The following is a 24,534-nucleotide window of genomic DNA, read 5'->3' on the forward strand; positions in this document are numbered from 1 at the left end:
TGTGTTATAGATATTCCATATTTTATCCATCCATCTATCAATAGATATCTGAGTTATCGTCACATTTTTGCTATTGCATATAATGTTGCAATGAACATGGGTATACAAGTAGACTGGTAGATTTTGAGTCTTTGGGTGTATACTCTGCTTTTGATTCTATTGGGTGTATACTCAGATACAGAATTACCAAATCATATGTAATTCATTTAATTTGTTGAGAAAATGGGATTTTTAAAATATGTATTTATTGGTGGAGAGGTAGAGGGTAGGAAACAGATTAAATGTTAAATGACTATATGAATGTATCACTATGAATATCACTATTATGTACAATTAGGATGTACCAAAATATTTTTTAAAACCCATGCAAAAATAAAGTAAGAACATTTGTATATTATCTATGAAAGTTTTTTTTACATAAAATGGCAGAGGTAAATAGTTATGACAGAGACCATATGAACCATAAAGCCTAAAATATTTACCATCTGGTTCTTTACAGAAAAATTTTGCTGATTTTTGTTATAGAAAGTTGTGATATGAATTCTGTGTTTTCATAGCAAATGTTAGTCTCCAAAGAGTTAAAAGGCCTCTATGTTGGGAGATAAAGATAAACTTATTCTCAGCTCACAGATGAAAAATCAAGGGCAGAATGTCACATGGCAGTGGCAATTTCAAATGAAGTTAATCTAATATTAATAACTAGACTCAATTGCTGCAGCTAAATCTTGCCTTCACATCATAAGTCAGAGTAATATCACAGTTGCATATATACTAGATGGAAAATTCAGGTGTAAATTTTCAATATCAATGCAATTTTTTATATTTTTATCTTTTATTGAAGATGAGGGTAAGAATACTGTTTCAAGTAAAAGTACTTGAGTCTGGGAGAGGCTGAGATGTATAATTGCAAAAATAATTTGGCTTCCAAAGCTTTGCTATAAAATAAATCACTTCCATGTGCTATATATGACTGAAAACATACTTCCATGAGGTACTAAAGATCAGGGTACAACGTTTCTTCGTACTGTTTCACATAAAACTATCAACTGGACCATAAAAGAGCACAACTTATATAAATAGAAAAATAAATTATTCAGACATAGGTCTTAGGTACCAAAATGCTAAAATAACTCAATAGAATTATTTCCTTATGCTACAAAGAATATACTCACGTGGTATCATATTATACATAAATAACGTTTTATTTTAAATTATTATAGTCAGATGTGGCTGAAAACTAGGCATATATCTTATCCACTATGTTAAAGACAATTTAAGATACACATAAGATAGCATAGTAAATCTTGTTTGTTTTGCCAGTGTAGCTTCTGCTTGGTGTTTAAATATTTGTTAATAGAAACATTCAATTTGTGGCCTTCAATATATCACATAATATTTTCATTAAAGTGATACCTATCCAAATTTTAGCTAGCCATATCATATAATAATTAGCATTATTGGATCTCATCCAAGAATGTAAAATATTTTAAAGATTTTCTTAACATTTAACATATATATGCCAATTTTTACATTTAAAACAGCTTCTCTACAATATACTCTAGTACAAACACCCCATATCTTGTAATTTTTTTTCAATGTTGAACGTTTCCTACATGCATAAGTCATAAGTAATATGAAGTGGAGACATTTTTCATATATAAAAGCATTGCTATATTTTATTTACTTCATATTAAATTCAATTGGATTTTACATTATTGTGTTAAATTTATATTAATGATGAATAAAATGCAAACAAATTAGAGTGGCACAGAATGCTATAAAAATTTACTATGAGCCTGAATTAATCAATAAAATTATTTCTTCCAGTACTGGGGTTGGAACCCAAGCTCTTGAGCATAAAAAAACACTCTACCACTGAGCTCCAACTCCAGCCTATTATCAATAAATTCTTTTACTGAATATCCTTCTAACATTCTGTTATAAATATAATTTTAAGAATACAATAGCTTAATCACCAAAAAGATTATTCTATAGTGAAATTCTAACATGCTTTGGATGCTATGGGAGAAAAAATATAAATTATTACTCTTGATCACTATCCTGTAAAAAAATACCATTTGTATAATGAGGAATAGTCTTAAATTATAATAATAGAGATAGGAGTAGTGGCACACATCTGTAATCCCAATACTTGGAAGACAGAGACAGGAGGATCCTGAGTTTAGCAAGACAATGTCTCTCAAGGGTGGGGGTGGGAGATAGGGGGGAAGCTCAGAGGTAGAATCTTCCTAGCTTAAAGCCCCAGTAATACAGAAAAATAATAATAAGAGAAACAGCATAAATCAATGTAATATAATGCTCCAGATATTCAGAGATCATCTGATGAACAGGTTGATCAAGAAAGCCTTGATGGGTGATTTAGGGATGAAGCACAGTGGTGAGAGAGAACCAGTGCTCACAGATTATCCCAGGATTTTATTGTTCCCCATGTTCCCTGAGGGTTACAATAGAGCCAATGTGACTGAAGCCCAGGAAAGAGGAATGTGACGGAAGTGGTGCATCACTTCCTGCCTAGGGAACTTACTGATCAATGTCAATTCTACAGTTCCCTTTGTTGTTGCCTCTAGAGCTCCATGCTGATACAGAAGAGTCATAAGATATAACCTTCTAGTTCCCTGAGTCACTATATGGAGAAGTGGCTTGGTTTACATCAGATGTTACATGAGCAAGAAATAAAGCTTTATAAGCCACTGAGATTCAATGGGTTACTTTTTATAAAAAAGAGATTGGTAGCAATACCTTCATATGTGAACATAGCATCATTTGGACTGTTTCTTTCATCAGTTCTCCTTTTTATCCTCCCCACCACCTTCCATCAATACCCTTCCACTATTCTACTGGTCTCTCTCTTCATTTATCTGAAGTTCCTTGTGCTTCTGAGTTTTACTCTAGCTTCCACTTATGAAAGCAAACATATGACCCTTAACTTTTGGATACTGACTAATCTCTGCATAATATTTTCTAGTGTCATTTATTTTCCTGCAAATTACATAATTTCATTCTTTTTTATAGCTGAGTAAAATTCTTTTGTGTGTATATAGCACATTTTTTAATATTACTCATCTGTTGACAGATATCTAGGTTGGTTCCATAATTTTGATATTTTGAATTATGCTGGTATGAACATGGGTATGCATGTATCACTATAATATTATAACTTTAATTTTTTGAAAAGATACTGAAGATAGTATATCTGGATCACATAGTGGTTCCATTGTTTTCTATTTTATTTATTTATTTATTTATTTATTTATTTATTTATTTATTTGGTATTGGGAATTAAACCTAAAGGTGCTCTATCTCTGAGCTGCACCCCAGACCGATTTTTTTTTTTACTTGTGAATAGGGTCTCATTAGATTCTAGAACCTCATTACATTACTGACATTGACCTAGAAATTGTGATCCTGTCTCAGTCTCCCAAGTACTGGGATTACAACCATGTGCCCTCAAGCCAGGCCCATTCTTTGTCTTTTGAAGAACCTGTATACAGATTTCCATAGTGGTGGTACTAATTTATGATTTCATCAACAGTGAATGAATTCCAAATTCCTGTGAGGAGGATTTTTATATGTAAAATGATACGCCACAGAAATACTAAGGGAATTTTAGATAAAACAAATCCAATTTTCTGTAGCATTGAATGGACATATAAGTCCAAGAAGCAAAGTTAGAGCCTTCAATGTAGACTATGAATTTTAGATGTTAGCCTCTAGGGTAGAATGTTAAAAATTCAAATGCTTTTAGGAGATATGCATGACACAGAAAATTATAAAGGTTTACAAGGTATAGGCAATACATATTAAACTGATTGTTGATCAGTCCAATTCCTACCCTGTGTTCTTGCCTTTAACATTCCCTTCTCACCAAGCAAAACAAAAGGCAAAAGCATATATCCTCCAACTCTCCTGTCTCCAGGGGCTACCAGTTTGAAAGCAAGGCTGTCAGTAGAGAACCACTGAAGATTCCAGTAATGGGAAAGGTGACAAAGAAAATGCTATTTTAGAAAGATTAACTTGTTCAAATAGATAGGGATTTGGGTGGAAAGAAATTTTCTACAAGGAATTTATTATCTTGATATTGAGGTCATGGAGAATAAAAATGAAGAGAGGACATGAAAACTGTACAGGAAGAGTCTATAGAACCTAATGGACATTGAATGTGAAATGAATGTTTAGGAATATATAAAGTACAATAAATGTTTAAGCCTAAAGGCATTACCAGAAATAATGGTGGTTATGTTCCTGGAATTGAGAAGTCTAATTAAAGTACAGGTTTGGGAGATAAAAGTAGTGCTGCTGACTTGATAATTTTAAGAGGACTTTATAAAATTTGTGAGTTTATTAATTCTGTATTTTATATACATTAGCATTAATATCTGAAAACAACAAGTTTATCTAAAGGAATTTTGTACATTCTTTTTTTAATGAATGGCTGGCCAAGGAAAATGATTAAGCTCAGAATGGCAAGTTTGTGAATTTTAGAGGAAGTTCTTGTGTGGTATTTGTGATAGTTCAAAGTATTAGGGGAGTATTACTAAATTTCAGGGCTAATTATTTTAAGACATCATAAACAAAAATGGCAAATTATAAAATTTGATCATTCTGTGTTTTTTAGGAATTTTTTGTGTACTCAGTTAATGAATCAATTATTTTAAAATAGTTGACAGAATGTGAGCTTATACAAAAGACTCATTAATATAAAGCAATAACTGTTTAAATATTATGGTTATCTGAAAACTGAGGATTGATGTGACATAATGGTGCTTTTCAGTACATAATACATACCAATGAAGCAAATTGAAATGTCTTTTCCTTTACATAATAGATACACTCACACTGAAATCATATTCACAAAATTGAAGTTACGTGCTAGTGACTAAAAGTAGATAGACCAGAAGAATGGGAGATACTTCATGATTCTACTTTTATCAAATTCGAAAATAGGCAAACTCATCTATAGTGTGAGAGAGGAGCTCAGTAGTTTCTCAGGATGAAAGGAAGGACCATAGAGAATAGATCATCAAGAGGATTAATATGAGAATGATGGGCATGTTCATTATCTTGATTATAGTAATGACCTCACTGGTCTATATACTAGTCTAAATGCTCTTAAGCACTTAGTTCATTAAATGCTACTTTTACCTTAATAAAGTTATTTTAAAATGATTAGTTTGCCCAGAACATCATCTTACTGCATTACATAAACATGATTACTTTAAAACAATATATTCCTTGACAAGGAAAAATGACTCCTGTAGTAGGTGCTATGGTATGCTGCCCATATTTACCAATTACAAATGGAGCATTCTGTGTCCCTTTTCCTGGGACTGCTATCTACCAACAAATCCCAGCTAATATCTTCTCAAAAATTCCTCTCAGCCGACCTTGTTGCCTAAATTTATGCTACTTGGAAGTGGTTAGTTGAAACACTCACATCCAATGACTGATGGGATAGGGCTAGAAAGGTCCATCTCCCCCTTGTCTTTTGCAATAATATTATGAATGCCATCCAAACTCCACATGGGATCAGCTGAAGTCTTTCTTCTGTGTCCCAGCCAACTATTCCCCTTGCCCAATACTGCTCCCTGGGAGGTATCTCAGGCATTGTTCTCAAGAGGATTCATCAACAAACTACCTACATGCAAATCTATCTCCTAGTCTGTTCCTTGTCACATAACTAAATTTAGTTAAAAGAATGTTTTGAGCTGGGTGTTGTGGCACACATCTGTAATACCGATACTTGGGAGGCTGAGAGAGGATGATCACTGGTAAGACCCTGTTTCAAAATAAAGAATTTTTTTAAAAAGGCTGGGGGTGTAGCTTGGTGGAAGAATGCCCCTGGGTTCAATCCCCAGTATGGTGAAAATATACTTATATATTTATATATTCCTTTAAAAATATCCCCAAATAATTTCCTTATTGAGATAGAAAAAGACAAGTTTAAGTGTTTTATACTATTCAAAAAGTTAAGCAGAATTGTGTCTATGACCTTTACATTTTTTTCTACTTGTGTCATTAACAGGTATAAAATCACTTAAAAACAAATCATGGTTAAGTCCTTTTTTAATTGTAAAGCAAGATTCAATCATTCAAAGAGCTAACCAAAGTTGAGTATACACAAATAACAAAGGTAAACATCAATAAAAGGTTGAGCAAGCAAACAAGTCATTAAGGAAGAACTGAAAAGACAAAGCCAAACATGCATCAGAATGCAAAAACTTCAGATAAATCAGGATCCAGAGAACTGCAGGTATCAGAACAGAAGAACAGACAGGCAGAAGAGTAAACATCTGGGCTGAGAAGTACAGTGTTCCTTATTGAGCAATAGAATCCCTTCTCTCCACTTGTAGCAGATACCTTTGGAGCTTCACCCATTGTGTTGGGTCTTGACATTCCAGTGAGCCTTGGATTAAGTGCAACATTCCCTGACTGTATGTCCTACTTAGTCTGTCAGATTTCTTTAAAAAAAAAAAAAACCCAGTTATAACCATATGTAAGTCAGGCTGGAAGTGCTTGCAAAAGGGAAAATTAATACCTGAACACCATGAGCAGCACTTAAAATATGATTAATATGAGTTGGAGTGTAAACATCAAGGCTCTTTGTTGTTTAAGATAAATCTGAGACACATGTTTTATGGCTTCTTAGATTTCCCACTTTAAGCTCTAGTCACCAATAATGGTGGCTGACTTGGTAGCATATTCCTTAAAGGCCACAATCTCTTTCCCTTCTAATAACCCTATCACAAGCTTTCTGCAATCATTGCCCAAATCGACTATTTAAACTTAAAACATTGTCTCAGGACTTGCTTATGGGAAAACACAAACCAAGATACTATTAACCTAAATATTTTTATTGTTAATATCAAAATCAATCCTTAAGTATGCCTAGTTTTACTGTATTAATACATTAAAAGAAAAACACCTAACTTGATTAGAAAATCCACTCATGCCTTTTTAAAAATAAGAAATGAATTTTTAAATTAATTTTATTGGTACATTGCAACTATACATTATCGTGAGTCATAAACATATACTCATATATGCACACACATTATTTACTCTATTTCCTTCCCCTTACCTTCCTTTGCCTTCCCCTCCTACCTGTTGAGATTCCCTTTTACTATTTTACTAGTATCTCTCTTCCTTTTCAAGAGAAGCTTTTTTTTTTCTTTTTAATTTCTAACCTCCATGTATGAGAAAAAACTTGCAGCCACTGACTTTCTGAGTTTGGCTAATTTCACTCCATGTATACTTGCAAAAAATGAATTGTGTACTTCTTTTGCAATAGAAAGTGAATGTAAAGGATATACAAAGACCTAGTAGAAGGAGAGAGCATTTAATAAAGTATTATATAACAACTAATGTTAGGAGCCAAAAGATAGACCTTTAAGATATTCAAATTACTTAATAGTAAATAATCTCCAAGAATTTGACTCAAAAAATCAAATGCTCTTCCTAATATTTGGAAGCTAGGGAGAAAATGGGTCATAGGGGAAACACTAGACAAAGAAGGAGATACTATAGATGAGCAAATAGGGTGACCTAACTGAGGAGATGAGAGAGGAAAGACAGAAATTCCCTAATGTTCATTATGTATATTAATAAACATACCAAAGTCAATACTTAGCCAAACATGAGAAGGAGAGAGGAGGAGGGAAAGGGGCAGGAATTTGGTAAGGGCTAATTGGGTGATGTGTGCATGTATGTCTCCAACATCTTGTATCTCACTAAGATGTATGACTACAATGCACCAATAAAAAAAATTAAAAATAAAAAGGAGCTAGTCCATTCGCAGACACACTTTATTTTTTCTCTTACCTTTTAAAATATATATATGTATTGTAATCTCATATCATAATCTAGCTCAGAGTAACAGGGACATATGAATCTTAAATTTGATGGAGTTCTTTTCACACATTAAATTCTGTGAATTTTTTTCCTTTAGCTGTATGAAAACAAAATCTCTTTTTGAAAATTTGGTCTCAGTTATAAACATGCTTTCTTTATGTGTATTGCTAACCTACTTATTTAACATAGCTAAACAGAGATGCCTTTTGACTTTTACATGCAGCTGTTTGTTTATAAACAAATTTTTCCATGAGATGTAAATCAGATGGCCTTCTTCAAGGGTATACTGCAAGCCATGATAGTAAACTTATGGTAGTTTCAAGCAGCAGATATCTGGGTATGGGAAGTCATGATATTATTTGAAAATTCAGCCTCCAAGTGTGCTTAAGCACTAGGAAACTCTCAAGTCAATACATAAAACTATGTGTGAAAGTTTGGTTCAAAAGTCTATTCTTTTGGGAAGCTTCAAATTCATACTTATATGATTATAAGTATTTTGGTAAATCAAGACTATCTCAGTACATTACACTAGAGAAAACATTTGGAGAAAATAGATTCAGAATACATTTCCACATGGGATTAGGTCATATGTTGGGCTTTCTCAGGGAGTTATATATTGGCCTTCAAAAACTGTAAACTAACACTGTAATATTTTACTAGGGTTATATAGTATTTCTAATTGTTTTTCCTAATTGAATTGGGTAGTAGTATTTATACATCTATACTTTTAACATGACAGAAGAGACAGTCATTCTCTGCCCCTGGACTTTGGACATGTCAATGTGATGTTTGATTACTTGATATGGATAAAAGAGAAAAATGTTTTATTTATAAATCAAGCTCTTTTTAAACATCATGTGTTTTGTTTGCTCTTCTGAGGCCTTGGGAATTCTGTAATGGAAGAATATACCACAAGTATCTACCTCTTTTCCAGATTAGAAAAGCAATCTGGGCTCCAGATTGGAACACATTGATCAGACCAACCCAGACATTCTACAGTCCCAAAGGTAGATGCACAGGTGATTCACAGTAGCCCTTTGAACAGGGAGATAATTAATTGTTATTATGGGTATGTTTGTTAAACAGCATTGTTGTATTCATAGCTTATCAATACTTGCAGACTTTAGTTAAGGGACTAATGGAAAGCTTCCTTGCATATATCCTTCATTGCAAGGGGATAGGAAAAAGGGGATTAGGCAAATATGACAGCTTGGCATCTATGTCCTAATCACTGTACTACTAATTTATGGAAGGTACTGCTAAATATTACAAAATCATATACCTGATTACCTACCCCAGAATTTCTTTAAAACAAAATGTATAGACTAACCATATTTAGTTTCCAACTGTGAGCCTATAACTTAGCATATCAGAGAAAAATTAAAAGGAAGGAGCTTAAAAGAAACTAAAAAGACAAAAATGATCATATGAAAAATATTATAGTTTAATTTTATTCAAATATATGAATTATTCAAAAGCTAACCATTTTTCAAATATCTATCTAAACTATACTTTTGTAACTATCTTTCCATTCTAGGAGACCAGAAAGATATTTGAAACTTACTGTTTTAAGCAAAAATCTCTCAAAACCCACATCATTGGATTATAAAGAGCAGTTTTCTGTTGAGGCAACTGATGTTTCCAAGAGGAATTTCAGACTGTTCATGGATAAACTAAAACTAATATGAAAATAATTATTTTGAAAATTGCCTCATAGGCAAGAATTTGCAATTCTCACAGAACATACAGATTTTTTAAACTGCTAGAACTGGTCTTTAAAATATAGAATGGCAACAAATCTGCCCCCTTCCCAAATAGTAAAGGGTAAGAAAAAAGGCCAGAAAGCAAAACAAGCAAGCAGATAATCTTCTACCATAAATTTATGTTGTTATTAGTAGCTAATGAGTATATTTTTCTCTGTGAGACACTTTTTGTGTTTCTCAAATACTGTAATTAGAAAAATATATCATAGTCAAAAATTATTTCATGTACTGCTATATCAATACCTAAAAGTCATAATTCAGCCTTATTGTAGCAAGGTGAAAGTGACTATGGAAAGATTTACCATGCACTAATATTTTATTTAATAAATTATGGTGGAAGTGGTGTTCTTGTTAACTCGTTTCTCAGGTACCTTAGATATTCTTCCCAAACAAAATATTCATCCCAAAATAATTTTTGTGTGTGATTCTGGAGATTATTCTTTATTTTGAAACATGGTCTCACTGAGTTCCAAAGGGCCTCGCTAAGTAGCTAAGGCTGTCTGTGAACTGAAATCCTCCTTTCTCAGCCTCTCAAATTCTGGGATTACAAGCATGCATCACCATGCCCTGCTGATTCTAGAAATTAACGCAGGGCTTCATGCATAGTAAGCAAGTACTTTATCACTTAAAAGCTAATGATCATTTAAATGTTGTTGATAAACTAGTAACCCAAAAGTTATAATATTGAATGACTTTGCTATATTCCCAGCCCTTGAATGTTACAACTTTTCAGTTAACAGCTTAACATTAACTTTAAGGTCTTTTCAATAAAAGAAAATATGGGTTGAGCAGCCACAATGGAATTGTATTGTTTGTCTTATAGATAATACAAAGTGTGCAATACACTTTCTGCCCTATAGGAACAAATCTCTACAGAATGGTAAGTTTCACATAGCTACGTAAGACATATAAACTCAATATAAGAAACTGTATGAGAAATACAGTAATGAAGAGTTCAAAGAACCTGGAGAATGAAATATTAGAGAACAGAGAAGATTCCAGATGATCTATGCATTGGGTAATGATTGATGAGTATGACTTTGTTAAAAAAACAACAACAAAGTTTTCAAGTACTTTAGAAGATCCTTTATATTTGGCATTGATAAGCATTTTTTGTGGTATTGAGGTTCCTGGAAATCCTTCTACCTCCGGGCTACACTCCCAGACCCATATTATATTTTTATTTGGAAACAGGGTCTCTTAAGCCAGCAAGGCTGGCTTCAAACCTGCGTGATCCTCCTGTGTCAGCCTCCCAAGCGCAGGGATTATAAGTGTGCACCACCATGTCTGTCTTGATAAGCATTTTATGTAACTATAATCCATAATCCATTTCTTCTATTAATATTGAACTCAAAGATGTCACCATCTAAATATAAACAAGTTTTTAAAGCACTATGATACAAATTTTAAAATTAAAACAAATTATTTATATATGTCTCTGTTGCTGCTAGAAAAGAATAATATCTGCACAGAACCTCATTGGTTTAATAAAATTCCATGTGCTAATTCTCATTTTAATTTCTTGTGCCTATGGGTCTTCTGGTGGAAGTTTTTAACCTATGCTTATATATTGGAGTGTTGTTCCTATGCCCTTTTCAAGTAATTACAAAAGCTCTGGTCTAATTTCTAGGTGTTTGATCCATCTTGAATTGACTCTTATGCAAGGTGAGAAAGTAGTATTTATTTTCATATTTTTATATATGAATAACCAGTTTTGCCAACACTATTTTTGAAAAGTGTTATTTTTCCAGTGTATGTTTTTGGCCCCTTTGTCAAAAGTCAATTGGCTGTAAGTGTATGGGTTTGTTTATGAATCTTCTATTCTTCTTCATTGGTCTCTGTGTCTGCTTTTGCACCAATATCACGTTTTTTTTTTTTCCCCATTAGTATGACTCTGTAGTATAGTTTGAAGTCAGGTATTGTGATGCTTCAGTGCAGCAAAGAAAACCTCAAGAGAGAGCTGACAGATGAAAGAAGATCTTTGCCAGATGGTCCTCTAATATCTCGAATATACAAAGAACTCAAGAAACTCACCACCAAAAATGAACAAACAAACAAAAAGCCCAATCAAAAAATAGGCTGGAGAACTGAATAGACATTTCACAAAAAAGAAGAAAAACAAATGGCCAATAAATATATGAAAAATGTTCAACATCATTTGCAATCAGAGAGATGCAAATCAAAACTACTCTGAGATTTCGTCTAATCCTAATTAGAATGTCAATCATTAAAAGAACAACAAAAAAAAAACAACAACAAATTCTGGTGAAGATGTGGAGAAGCAGGAATTCTGATGCATTGTTGGTGAGATTAAAATTAGTGTAACCACTTTTAAAAGCAGTGTGTAGGGTACCCAGGAGGATGAAAATGAACCTACCATATGACCCAGCTATATCCATACTTGGGTATCTACCCAAAAGAATTGAAACCAGACTATGTTTACAGCTGCATAACTGATAATTGCCAAACTATGAAATCAGAAGACATGTCCATCAACACATGAATGGCATACAAAATTATGGGATATATACATAGTAGAATTCTGCTTAGCCATAAAGAACAAAATTATGTCATTTGCAGGAAAATGGATAGAACTAGAGGATACTACATTAAATGAGATTAATCAGTCACAAAAAGTGAAAGTTTAGATGTTCTCTCTCATATGCAGAAGCTAGGGAGAAATTGGGAGACAGCAGAGATCCTAGACGAAGGAAGAGAAACCTTAGTGGAGTGAAGAAGGGATAAAACTAAGGGAATTGGGAGGTGGGAAGAAGACTTGAAGAGGAAAACAACTCAATGGATATGGTATACATACACAAACTTATCAAAGCCAATCACTGTGAGCAGGGGAATGTGGGGAGAGGGAGGAAGTGGAGTGTGAATTCGGGGAGGGCTCAACAATTTTTGTGTGCATGTCTGCCTTTATCACTCTGAACTTCATCAATCATACATCTTCATCAAGATGTATGATTAATTGCATCAATAAAAGAATAACATCTGGAAAGAAGACCATATATCCGGTGTCTAAGAAATCCAATGTGAAATTCTTTGGAGGCAGGGGTGGTGCAGCAGATAAAAGTTCATAACTTGGGTCAAAATATGGGTTATGACATCTATTTCCTATGTGAGCTTGGGAAAATTATTTATTCTCTCTAAATCTCAACTTCATCTATAAATAAGGTTCTGAGAACAACATAAAATTTATAAGGCATTGAATCCATGCTCAGCATGAAGGCGCTGGTAATAAAGAAGCATCTCTTTTACCTTATGTGAGGCCCATCTTAACTGTGCAGAAAGTTTAGTACATTATCATAAATTTAGCTTTAGCATTAGATTCTCTCTCTCTCTCTCTCTCTCTCTCTCTCTCTCTCTCTCTGTCTCTGTCTCTCTCTCTCTCTCTCTCTCTCTCTCTCTCTCTCTCTCTCTCTCTCTCTGTGTGTGTGTGTGTGTGTGTGTGTGTTCCTAGGGGTGGAATATAGAGATATTTTACTTCTCGTCTATAGCTCCAGCCCTTGTGTATATTTTTATGTTGAAATGGTGTCTTGCTAAAATACTGTATGCTGGCCTCAGTCCTGAAATCCTTCTATCCCCGCCTCCCAAATATTAAGTTTGAAATATGTGCCACCACAATCAGCTAGAGCCTTGCTTTATAGTGGTTATTTGGGAAGTTGGGAAGCTAAACTCAACTAACTTTATGTAATGTATATAATTTTTACTCAACTTTAATAAAAAGATAATGAAATATTATTGCTATAAATAGGAAATATATAATCTAGAGGAACTATAAGAATCAATTCCTATATGTCTCTCCTTTCCTATGAAATGGCTTAGGTTTAAGTCAGATGGAAGCTGGTTAATAAGAAATTGTTTTGACCATGCATAGGAAAATAATGAGATACTTCTATATTTACAGGAAGATAATTCAGTAAGTTAGAGGAAGACGCTTAGCAAATAAAAGTCCATCAAATAATTAGGCTGGGCATGGTGGCACACACTTGTAATCCCAGCATTTGGGAGGCAGAGACCAAAGAATTAAGGTTCAGAACAGCCTCAGCTACTTAGCGAGGCCCCTTGCAACCCAGTGAAACCCTGTTTCAAAAACTAAAAAAAAGTCTAAAACATTGAGCTGGGGGTGTAGCTCGGAGTTACAATGCCTCTCGGTTTCATCCCAAGTACCACAAAAAAACAAAATTCATCAAATAATGAAATAAATTAGAAGAATTAACCCTAGACAGAGCTGCTTTATCATTCTTCTTAGGGCTATTTACCCCATCAAGATTTACAACTATGATGCACCAATAAAAAATTAAAAATATATTTTTCTATGTATTTGTTGAAGATTATACATTATCTTCCACTATTAATTTTCTATTTTTCTCATAATCAAACACCTGTGGAATAGATACAGAGCACCTATAAAATAATCAGTATTTTCTAATCTCTAATGTAGTATGTTCATGTGACTGGTCTCTGGCCAAGGAATTGTAAAAAGAAATACAATGTAGCATTCCCAGAAAATTTCTCCAAAGACAATTGGTATACACCATTTGCCCTTTCTCCTCATCTTCTTCTACCTTTTCTAGAATGTAGATATGGTGGAAGCTCTGTCTTACAACATGTAGATAATGATCCACCACATAAGGATTGGTAGTAAAAAGGAGAATGAGCAGAGTCATCATATTATCCTTGACTGTGTACTTTCAGCTGTTTAGGGGAGAAAGAGAGACATGTTTTTGTTTTATTTAATTGAATTGCTACTTTGATCTACTGTTACTCTCAGCCAAAGCACATTAAAATTGATAGTTTCTGAGAAAATTACATTTAGGAGAGTTTCATTTTATAATGACTTCATCAAAAACTCATCATCTCTGGGTAGTGTTAAAGAGTGTATGTTTAGAGAAGAGACATTTGTGTGTGTGTGTGTGTGTGTGTGTGTGTGTGTGTGTGTTAGTAGGGACTGAACTCGGGAACATTCACCTCTGAGCTATACCCCTTGCCTCATTTACTTGTGTAAACAGGGTCTCACTAAGTTGCTGAGGACCTTGATAAATTGCTGGGGTTGGCCTCAAGCTTGAAATCCTCCTTTCTCACCCTTTCAAGGACTGGAATTATGGGTGTGAACTACTATGTCTAGCTGAGAAGGCACATTTGTGACATTACAAAGCAAAAACACATTGTAAATAAAGTCAAATGCTAAAATTATCTCCAAAATGAGGTTGGTCTTATAGATACAACATCTTTTTAAATGTTTTATTTTGGCAATAATTAAAATATAATTATTTAGATTAAAACAAGCAAAATAGCTCTCTGTATGCTGAAGAAATAGAATTGTCTGTGATAAAAAATGGAAATGTGTGTATCCGACTATCTTAGGGGGAAATGTTCAATTACTTTGAGAAAAATATTCAGGATATTGATCTATAGTTAACTCTAAGGTTATGCGAATTTTATACTTAGTCAATTTCTTAATCTGATGCAAGTTTTAAACTAACCTCTACGTGAACTGTAAAGATTTATAAGAATGTGGAAATGTTTATCCTATATGAGCTGGTGATCATTAAAAGCAAATCATTTTGCAACTCTTGAATGTTTTTATCCAGCAATAGGAACAGAAGGCAGATAAGTGAATGTGCAGGCACTTTTATTTAATGCATTTCAAAAAGTTTTTTCATTAAATAAATATAGCAGAATGTCTTCATGCAATTCTTACCCCACCTACTCTTAACAACTAAGAGCTCAGAAAAATATATTTATAAGCTAATAAAATATAAATCAAGATTTACTTTAGGTATCTAATTCAAATGACACATGATATTTATATGTTTTAAACAAAGTATGGGATAGGATATTTTTTGTTGATAGTTGGTTTGTTTTAATGAAATATTTTGGTAGTCAACTAAAAGGAAATGCCTCCTAACACTAACTCTATGGGGTTAATCTTTTGCATTTTAAAGCTTTGCCTCTGGTGGTAAAGCTTCTATTTTACTGGCATCAATAGTCAAATCATACAATTCATTCTGGGCTACTGGGTGGAAACAAAGGCTCCTCTATTTGGCTCACAATCACTTTCTCAGTGGTGCACAAAGTGCATGATTGGCCTGTGGAAGATATTTGCAATAGCTAGGGATTAGGTTAGATTATACAGGGCCTGGATAGAAATATAAATACTTGTAAAGAATAGCAAGAAAGACAAGGTAGTATGTGGGAGGAGGGGATCCCTAATCTGAAATACACAAGAGGAAACAGATATGGCAGAAAAGGCCAAATAGATGCTGAGCTTGGTGAGATGAAGTTGAAGAAAAGGACTCATCAGATAAAATGGGAGGTTAGTAAGAGATCTGCCTTTCCCAAAGTCTAGGATGATTTATTTCTGGTATCCATGACATGTTGATGTTGTCAAATAAGAGTTTTCATCAACCTCATTATCATCAAGTTATATTAATTATACTGAGCATTGTGAAACCAAGAAAATTTGAGGTGGTTTCTGACACCCAGGGAAAAAATAAAACAATCAGACCAATTAATGTGGCCCAAAGTAGAAAAGTAGATAGCAAACAAGATATGTAGAACTTGAAGGTTAACAATGAATTTCTAAATATTGCCAGTGTCTAGATAAATTGATGGTGTATCCATTTACAAGAATATTTCCTGAGAAATCTGTGGTAATGAACTCTCTATTGCTTTCTTTACACACCAGAGCTAAGTTTTAGAAATGAATTGTGCCAGGAATGGTGGCGAACGCTTGTAATCCCAGCATTCGGGAGGCCGAGACTGGAGGATCACGGTTCGCGGACAGCCTCAGCTACTTAGTGAGGCCCTCTGCTACTCAGTGAGACCCGGCTTCAAAAATAAAGAATAAAAAATAAGGCAGGGGGTGTAGCTCTGAGGTTGAATACCCCTGGGTTAGATCCCAAGACCCCCCCACACACACAAAAAGAATTGTATCAAATTTGCCCAAAGTTCTGGGGATGGCCAGGCATAGGGACACGAACCTCTAATTCCAGTATTTAGGAGGCTGAGGCAGGAAGGTCGTACACTGGAAGCCAGGCTCAGCAACTTCACAAGATCCTCAGCAACTTAATGAGACCCTGCTTCAAAATAAAAAAAAAAAAATAAATGATGCTATGTTACATACAATGGCAATCTCAATATCATGGGAAGGGGTAGGATACAGGGAACATATATACTGTGTGCATGTATTTTCCTATCACTGTAAACTTCATTATGATTATAATATAGTAATAAAAGTATATTACAATAACAATAAATAAATAAATAAGATTGAGGATGTATCTCAGAGATGGAATGTTCCTAGGTTCAATCCCTAATACCACAAGAAAGGGGGGAGGTGCTGGGGATGTAGCTCAGTGCTATATCATTTGATTAGCATATGCAAGGCCATAGGTTTAACCTGTAGCACCATAAAAAATAAAAAAATGAAACAAATTTATTACTTAATAAAAATATGCTTTAGAAAGATCTCAAGAGTGAAACCCTAGAAGACTTCTCATGTGCTATGATCTCAACAGTTCAAACTGTGTACAGGTGTACCACTTTGGACTTCACTATGATATATAATTACATCTTTTACATCACCTCCATGACTGAGTACATTATTCTGAGTCAAATAATGATTCTGGAAAGGGATATAAACTTTTCCATGTTCAGGACCTATTATTTTTATCTCTTACTTAATTTTATGAGCCTCAGAAGCTAACAGTAGACTTATGCATTGGAACATAAACTTGTAACTGGGGGGGGGGGGTGAAGATTTTAATCTTGCATGAAAATCTTCAGATTGGGTAGAGAGTATTCTAAGGCCGCAATGTTAATCTTTCTTGAATCGTCAGAATCCTGTATGTGCTAATCATGTATCTGCCCAAATATATACAGCGTTGTGACAAATAGAAGAGGCTGCTAATGCTACTATAGCTGAATGTCTCATTTAGGAACAAATAATTCTGGAAAAGCTCCCAGATTATGCATCTGTCCCTCTAGCTTCCACTTGAGAAGATACAATTGTACGGAAATTACATGAGGATTAGTATATTATCTTTTTACTCTGTGGGTTGTGGAAGGTTATTTTCCTCACCTTGACATGAGAGAAAAATATGTATTGATGTCTTAGTAGAAAAATTACTACTGAGACAGCAAATGTTTACAGGAAACCTGCATTAGGAGTGGGCTTACAGAATTGTATACTCATTTCATGAAGTCTGAATACAGAGATGATTTAGGTACTTTCTCTTCAAATCAGATTTCTTTGGTTTCTACTCCTGTTGTCTCTCCCTTCATTTCTTTTATTTTATTATTTCTCCTCATACAGTATAAATGGCAGCTAGAGTCTAAGTTCTTTAATGTTGTGGGTTTGGCACTAAGGGAACTGAGCAGTAATCCCTGCGGAAGAAAGTCCCCAGCTCTCCCAGGCTCAGCATCCTGATGTTCTGTGGTGTCAGAATGATGGCAATAAATATAAAAATGATTTCTCTGAAGTAGTGTCCATATACTTACCTGAGAGTCTGTACTGGACAATGATAAAGTGTAGAGTGGTCTAGGGTGAAATGTCAAAAAGAGAACAAGAAGTAGTTTTTCCTGAAGCTATACTTTAAAAATCTGATTTTAGGTCCCTCTTGTTCTTAAATGTATATTTAGTATTTTGAAAATTTACATATAAATTTCACTCTAACACAGCATTCATCAGAATAGTATACACATTATGATGTACATTTCCATAACATTTCTCAAAGCAAACACATTAGTGTAAGTAGCATCCAGACCAAGAAAAAAAACCATTATACAGACCCTAAAATCCTTCTTTTGCTCTTGGTAATTATGATTCCTCAAATTAACCACCATATGAACTCTAACCCCCAATATGCCTGTTTGAGTTTTAAATGAATTCATACAATATGTATTTTCCTGTGTTTGACTTCTTTTATGTAAAAGAGTGTTCATATTTTTTTTGCCAACATTTCATTTATTTTTTGAAATGTCATTGGTAGGAGAATTTTAAGTGTTGTTATTCTCCTTCCCCTATTAATTTTTGGAGATTCTCTTTCCCCTAGAAATTCAATATTATAAAAATCAATAATCTTGTTCTTGTGTCCTCTTTAGAGCATATGTAAAGCTGAAAACCATCTTGAATATAAATAATTATGGATGGTTGAGACACCCTCAAATGTCTGACTAAATGGAATTCCAAGGAGGAATACAGATTTTAAAATAGCATGTTCTGGGTATCAGACCAGAACCTTGCTGTTACACAATAATGCCATCTTATGGCTGTTTGGCAATTTGTAGTCTAGAAACTGCTTTCATTTATGCTATCTCATTTGAACTGTGCTATATTCTTAGGCTTTAAGGAGTAATTTCCAGAAAGTGGGATAGATTCATTAATGGCTTGAGGGATAGTAAAGATAAGAACAATAGAAAGAACAACAGAAAGAAAGAACAATAGAGCACAATATCTGGCACCTAGTAGACCCTTCTTGTTTACTGAAACAAGGAAAGGGTTTTGTTTCTCTAATACTAAATTGATCTTATGTTAGTTCTTAATTTTCACATTTCCTATAGATAAATATTTTAAGCAGTGAGTAGCCTATTAGGAAATATATCAACACAGTTAAATAATATTAATTTCTTATAAAAGTGTTTATCATATATACTTATCCATAAATTTCGATGTTATAGATTTATTCTTGACTATGTCGACTTGGTCGACCAGGGAATCTATAGGAAGGAGTAATTTTTAATATTGGATGACTTGATACATTACTGAGACACTTGTTGAAATTCTATTTGCTGGAGGACAATGGATGGAAGCAGGCTACTTAGATAATGAGTGAGCACTTAAAAATCAGGTTGATTTCTTTTTTCTTGTCCTCACCTAAAGAGTAATAGCATTCATGAATTTGGTGACTAATGACAGCTTTAGAACTTATGCCTTAGAAATGCTAAAAATCTAATACATTTCTTTGATAACTCATTGTAGATACAATATGCAAGCCTATTGGGACTAAACAGTTTCTTGTGAGGGAAATATACAGATGTGCTTGGGCAAGTCACTTAACATCTTTAGGACTGAGTTTTCTCTTCTGTAAAATAATAAAGGAAGAGAAATCACTGTGGTATTTCTAGATATAAAATGTTTATATTATTAATTATATTTATATTTAATTATATTAATGTTTGTATTACTATTAAATGTTCAGAAAATATTAATACCTCTTGCCTCATCTATTTCAGGAAGAGACTACTTTCATATTTACTGATTTAGGGCTTAGCCATGTGATTTGCTTTGGCTACTGAAATGTTGGTCATCTTGGCAGTAATACATGCCATAAGTGCTCTTGGAAGGTTAGGATTAGTTCATGCACTGGGATTCATCATGAGAAAAGTATGCCACTGACTCTTTATCTTAGGTCCCTTTTTCAAGGACCTATATAGCAGATCATAATCCAACATGCATCATGGAGTGTAATTCAACTAACCTACATATGGAAACAGATCTGCCTTGCCAGACCCAGCCTGGGTCATCAAAATTATAAGCAACCACTAAGCCAAAGATGAGAAGAAGGAAGGAGGAAAGAAATGGGGGGAATTGGGGAAGGGCAATTGAGTGATGTGTGCATGTATGTGTCTACTGTCTTGTGCTCCATTAAAATTTATGACTACAATACACCAATAAAAATTTTAAAATAATAAATAAAAAAGAAACTATAAGCAACCTAAATGCCCAGCAGCATCTCCTGTTTTGAGCCATAAAATTTTGGGATAATTTGTATCTCATAATTATTATGAGATTAACATACTATCATATATGGACCATATATGAAACGTACTGATAGAACCCTTCTTGCTGACTCAAAGATATCTTTATTTACACTCAAATTATCTTATTAAAATCAGCAGAGATTTGATGAGAACAGAACATGAAGGCTTTCATCGACATCTGTCTAGTTGTGACTATCCAACTTAACAATATCCCATTGTATGGGCCTTGTTGGAACACATGCCATGACTGCCACTATAACATACTGAATTTCAGCTGTTTATGTACTCTATCTCCTGACAGAATCTAGTTTTGTCATCTAAGCCTGTCTCATAAGAAGAGTTATCAGTTTATGGTCACTAGCAAATTTACTGCCAGCTATCTTGATAAGTAAAGATTTCTTAGAAGAAGTCACACCTATGTTTTGTCTATGGTGTCTATGACTATACAATAGCAGAGTTAAATAGTTGCGAAAATATTGCATGGCCTATAGTGACTGAAATATTTGCTAACGAGACCTTTTTAGAAACAACAATGAAAGCCACAACAGTAAATAAAACCCTCTGTCTTTTCTTAAGTGTGAGTTGTGCGACACAAAACATCACTAATAATTCAGTTATTTCTTGGCAGTGAAGGAATCAAGCCATGTTCATTGGCACCTGGTATAGCAGTGGATCCTGGCCTGGACATCAGTTATTATTTCAGATTTACTTTGGGTGGTGATGCTAGACATGATCCTGGATATCTAGCCTTGTTCCAAACCTGGCTCTAGGGCTGTCCTATTTATCCCTTCAGGCATTTGGTATCCTTCTACTTCATTATATAATTCTAGCTAAGATAATCTGAGCTAGCTACTATTAGTTGTAGGTCAAAACCTCAAATGATCCATACAGTTTGATTTATTCCTTAGCCTAAATAAGATGTTTCCAGTCCATTCCCTGTGGGTTTTGTCTTTGCTTACTACCATATCTCTTATCTGTCAACACTTATTTTACTGGTTGGTTATTTATCTCCAGAACTGGGAAACTCTTCAAAGCAGAGGCTGAGTGTAATTCAATTCGCTGTGGAGATTGGGCAAATTTAAAAGAGTTTTAAATTAACAGGTGTCGAGATTATCATATCCATATGACCATCATTTTCTTGATCAAAATGGCCACTTTTATTGAGCCATTACCATGTATAAACAATCCACTAAGCATTCTACATGTATTATGTCAAGTAATCCTCATAACTATCCAGTGAGTTAGGAACTATTCATACCCTATTTTACAATGGAAAAGCTTGTGGAGCATAAAAGTTAAGGAACTTGCCCAATAAACCACAGTCAGTCTGGCTAAAGAAAGAATACACCTACTGGAGTTGGAGACATTCTGTCTTTACTATAAATGGGAAAGGTCTCAGATTTGGGTGAGATTTCAAATAACATCACTGAGAAATAGCATTGGTATTTTTGCTTCTTTTAAAGTGTAGGTTGAAGATGAATGACAAGATAAATGTGTTTACGATTCTGTGATCACTGGGTATCTTGATCATTTGCCAAAATGACTATTCTTTGTGGGAGGGTACCAGAGATTGAACATAGGGCATTCTACCTAAAAGCTATACCTTAGCGCTATTTTATTTTTTATTTTGAAATAGAATCTCACTAAGATGCTGAGGCTGACCTCAAAAATGTGATTCTCCTGTTTCAGCCTCCCAAGTACTAGGATTGCAAGCATGCACCACCATGCCTGTCCAAAAATAACTATTCCAAGTAAAGTGGAAGAGAAGCCTCAAAAAGCAAAACTATTATTTCTACTTTAATGCAAGAATACTAGCTGCCTATAGAAGCAGAGTAATCACTGGCTACTCAAGAAACCCCAAAGGTTTTTAAGAAATGGGGTGAGTAGCCAGAAATGCTGGGAGAAAAGCCTGACTGAAAGAAGATAACAAAGAAACAAGAATATTCTGACAGTGGAATTAACATTTCAAAAAGAGGGCTATGAAACTGACTTCTCCAGATTAGCTTGCAGAAGTTCACAGCATCTCAATGTGAGATACTGAATGTTATGGTGGTAGTGTAAGTAAGATTAAGTTTGTCTTTTGCAGTATATACATGAGATTGCTGAGTTCTTTACTTTCATTAAAACTGACTTCAGAGACTCTGGAATCAGCCATTTTCTAAAAAGTCTAGGTAAGTCAATAAGACCATCCAGGGTAGAAATAGTCTCACATTTCTGAAAGGAACTTGAATCCAGACACACAAAACACCTACTTTGTACCAACCACCATATTAGACTTGAGCACATCACACAAAACAAAATATAGTTCTTGCTTTTAAGGAGACGGTGAAAGCCCCCCAAAAAGTAAACAAACTGATTAGTACATGGTAAATGGGAGAAATAGGTCCCATCAGAGAATATCTTCTACATGGCAACAAACAAGTCTAAAAGCGCTTGTAAAACCCTATTTATAAATAAAGGTGATTTATGATACTGTATTATGCTAAATGGTGAAAAAATATCCAGGTTTCCAGACATCATGATCCACTAAAAATCTTGGGATTTTAAGAAGGATGTAATATATTAGTTGAACGATGTAATATCTTAGGTGAGAAGTGAAGCACTGGCAGGACAGAGAACACAAAACATCTGGGGACCTGCAAATCAACATAGTTATTTCTAGAGCAGAATTTAAAAACCTTGTAGGGCAGGCAGCAAGTGATAAACAGCGAAGCTGACCAAATGAATAGGTGTCATGTGAAGGCCTAATATGCCAAATTAATGAGTGTGAAAAAATTTCAGGGAAATAAGATTAGAGTACTAAAAAGCTTACATTTTAGAAAGTAAATTTGGAAAAAAAGGTAATTGAGAAAAAAAGTAGGGAGAAAAATAAGATTCATACTAGAATTTGGTTCTGATATTAATCTAGTAAGCTAAGAATTAAAATAAAGGAATCATTACAAATTGACAGGTGTGAGAAGTACTAAATGGGTTCCCTGGAATTATACAAATGATTTGACCTTCGGTAATAATGAAGACAACTGCCTTCAGAATACAGAATTTTGAAATAAAGTCTTTTAAGCTCTTAATACTTTTAACCTCAAATTTTCAAAGAAAAAAATTTCACCACTTTGTGATGTGAGGGTAAAAATATATGTGAGGCCAGGGCAGCAACACATGCCTGTAATCTCAGTACTTGAGAGACAGGAGGATCACGGGTTTGAGGACAGCCTCAGCAACATAGGAATCTCAATTACCTGAAAAAAACCCTGTTTCAAAGCAAAAGATAAAAAAGGGCTGGGGCTGTAGCTTAGAGTAAGAATGCCTCTGGGTTCAATCCCCAGTAATAGATAGATAGATTGTTAGATGAATTAGTTCTTACTTCAGAACCCCCCCCCCCCCCCAATAAGCTAAGTTTTCTGAAAAGGTCCTGGTCTGACTAGTTAAGCTACCATCCCCCTGACTGCACCCTGTCACTTACCTGGGAGAACTGCTCACTCCTGGTGCCCTTGGCCAATCAGTAAAAGGGACATTCCCCACTGACCCCAGCCAATTACCTGGCCTTACGACCCCCCTCCCATAGGACTCAAGCCAATTAGTTCAAAGGGCATTTCTCCTAGCCTATTAGTTCCCAATCTGTAATCCCAACCCCCTATATAACCCTGATCCCAGCACATGCTCGCTCGCTCGTGCTCTCTCGCTCGCTCGCTCTCTCTCTCTCTCTCTCTCTCTCTCTCTCTCTCTCTTCTTCCTTTCATACCAGCCCCTTCAATAAATATCTTGGCTACAAGGTGGTCTCTGGTGTGGTCAAACTTTGTTCTTTCATAGATAAATAAATAAAATAAATGCACATGAATTTCCCCAAAATTAACTCAAAAGCTAAATATCTTAATTAAGGCAAACACTAAAAAGAATTTCAAATCAATAAGTTATCCATAGCCAAAAGTAGATTGTGGATGAAACACTAAAGTGTATTGCAAAATTGAAATGAATGAAAATCAACTTCTGACATAGATTGTTAAACATATTAACCTAAGTATCAAACTGCTATAAACATGTATGACACAGATTTTAATGAAAGTATATATTTTATATGGTGCAACTATTTATATCACTTCAGTACTGACCAAAACCTACTTAGTTTGACTTT

At 34.4% G+C, this 24,534-nt stretch overlaps 1 protein-coding gene across 2 annotated transcripts in view; it reads right to left on the reverse strand.

Moving 5' to 3' along the window:
* The window catches only part of DMD (dystrophin), a gene marked incomplete at both ends in the record, with an annotated part of 2,101,015 nt that overhangs the window by 1,198,272 nt on the left and 878,209 nt on the right, over positions 1–24,534 (reverse strand). The gene's annotated exons all lie outside the window — the stretch shown is intronic.

This window comes from Muscardinus avellanarius, assembly GCF_963383645.1.
Source record: "Muscardinus avellanarius genome assembly, chromosome: X".
NCBI classification, from domain to species: domain Eukaryota; kingdom Metazoa; phylum Chordata; class Mammalia; order Rodentia; family Gliridae; genus Muscardinus; species Muscardinus avellanarius.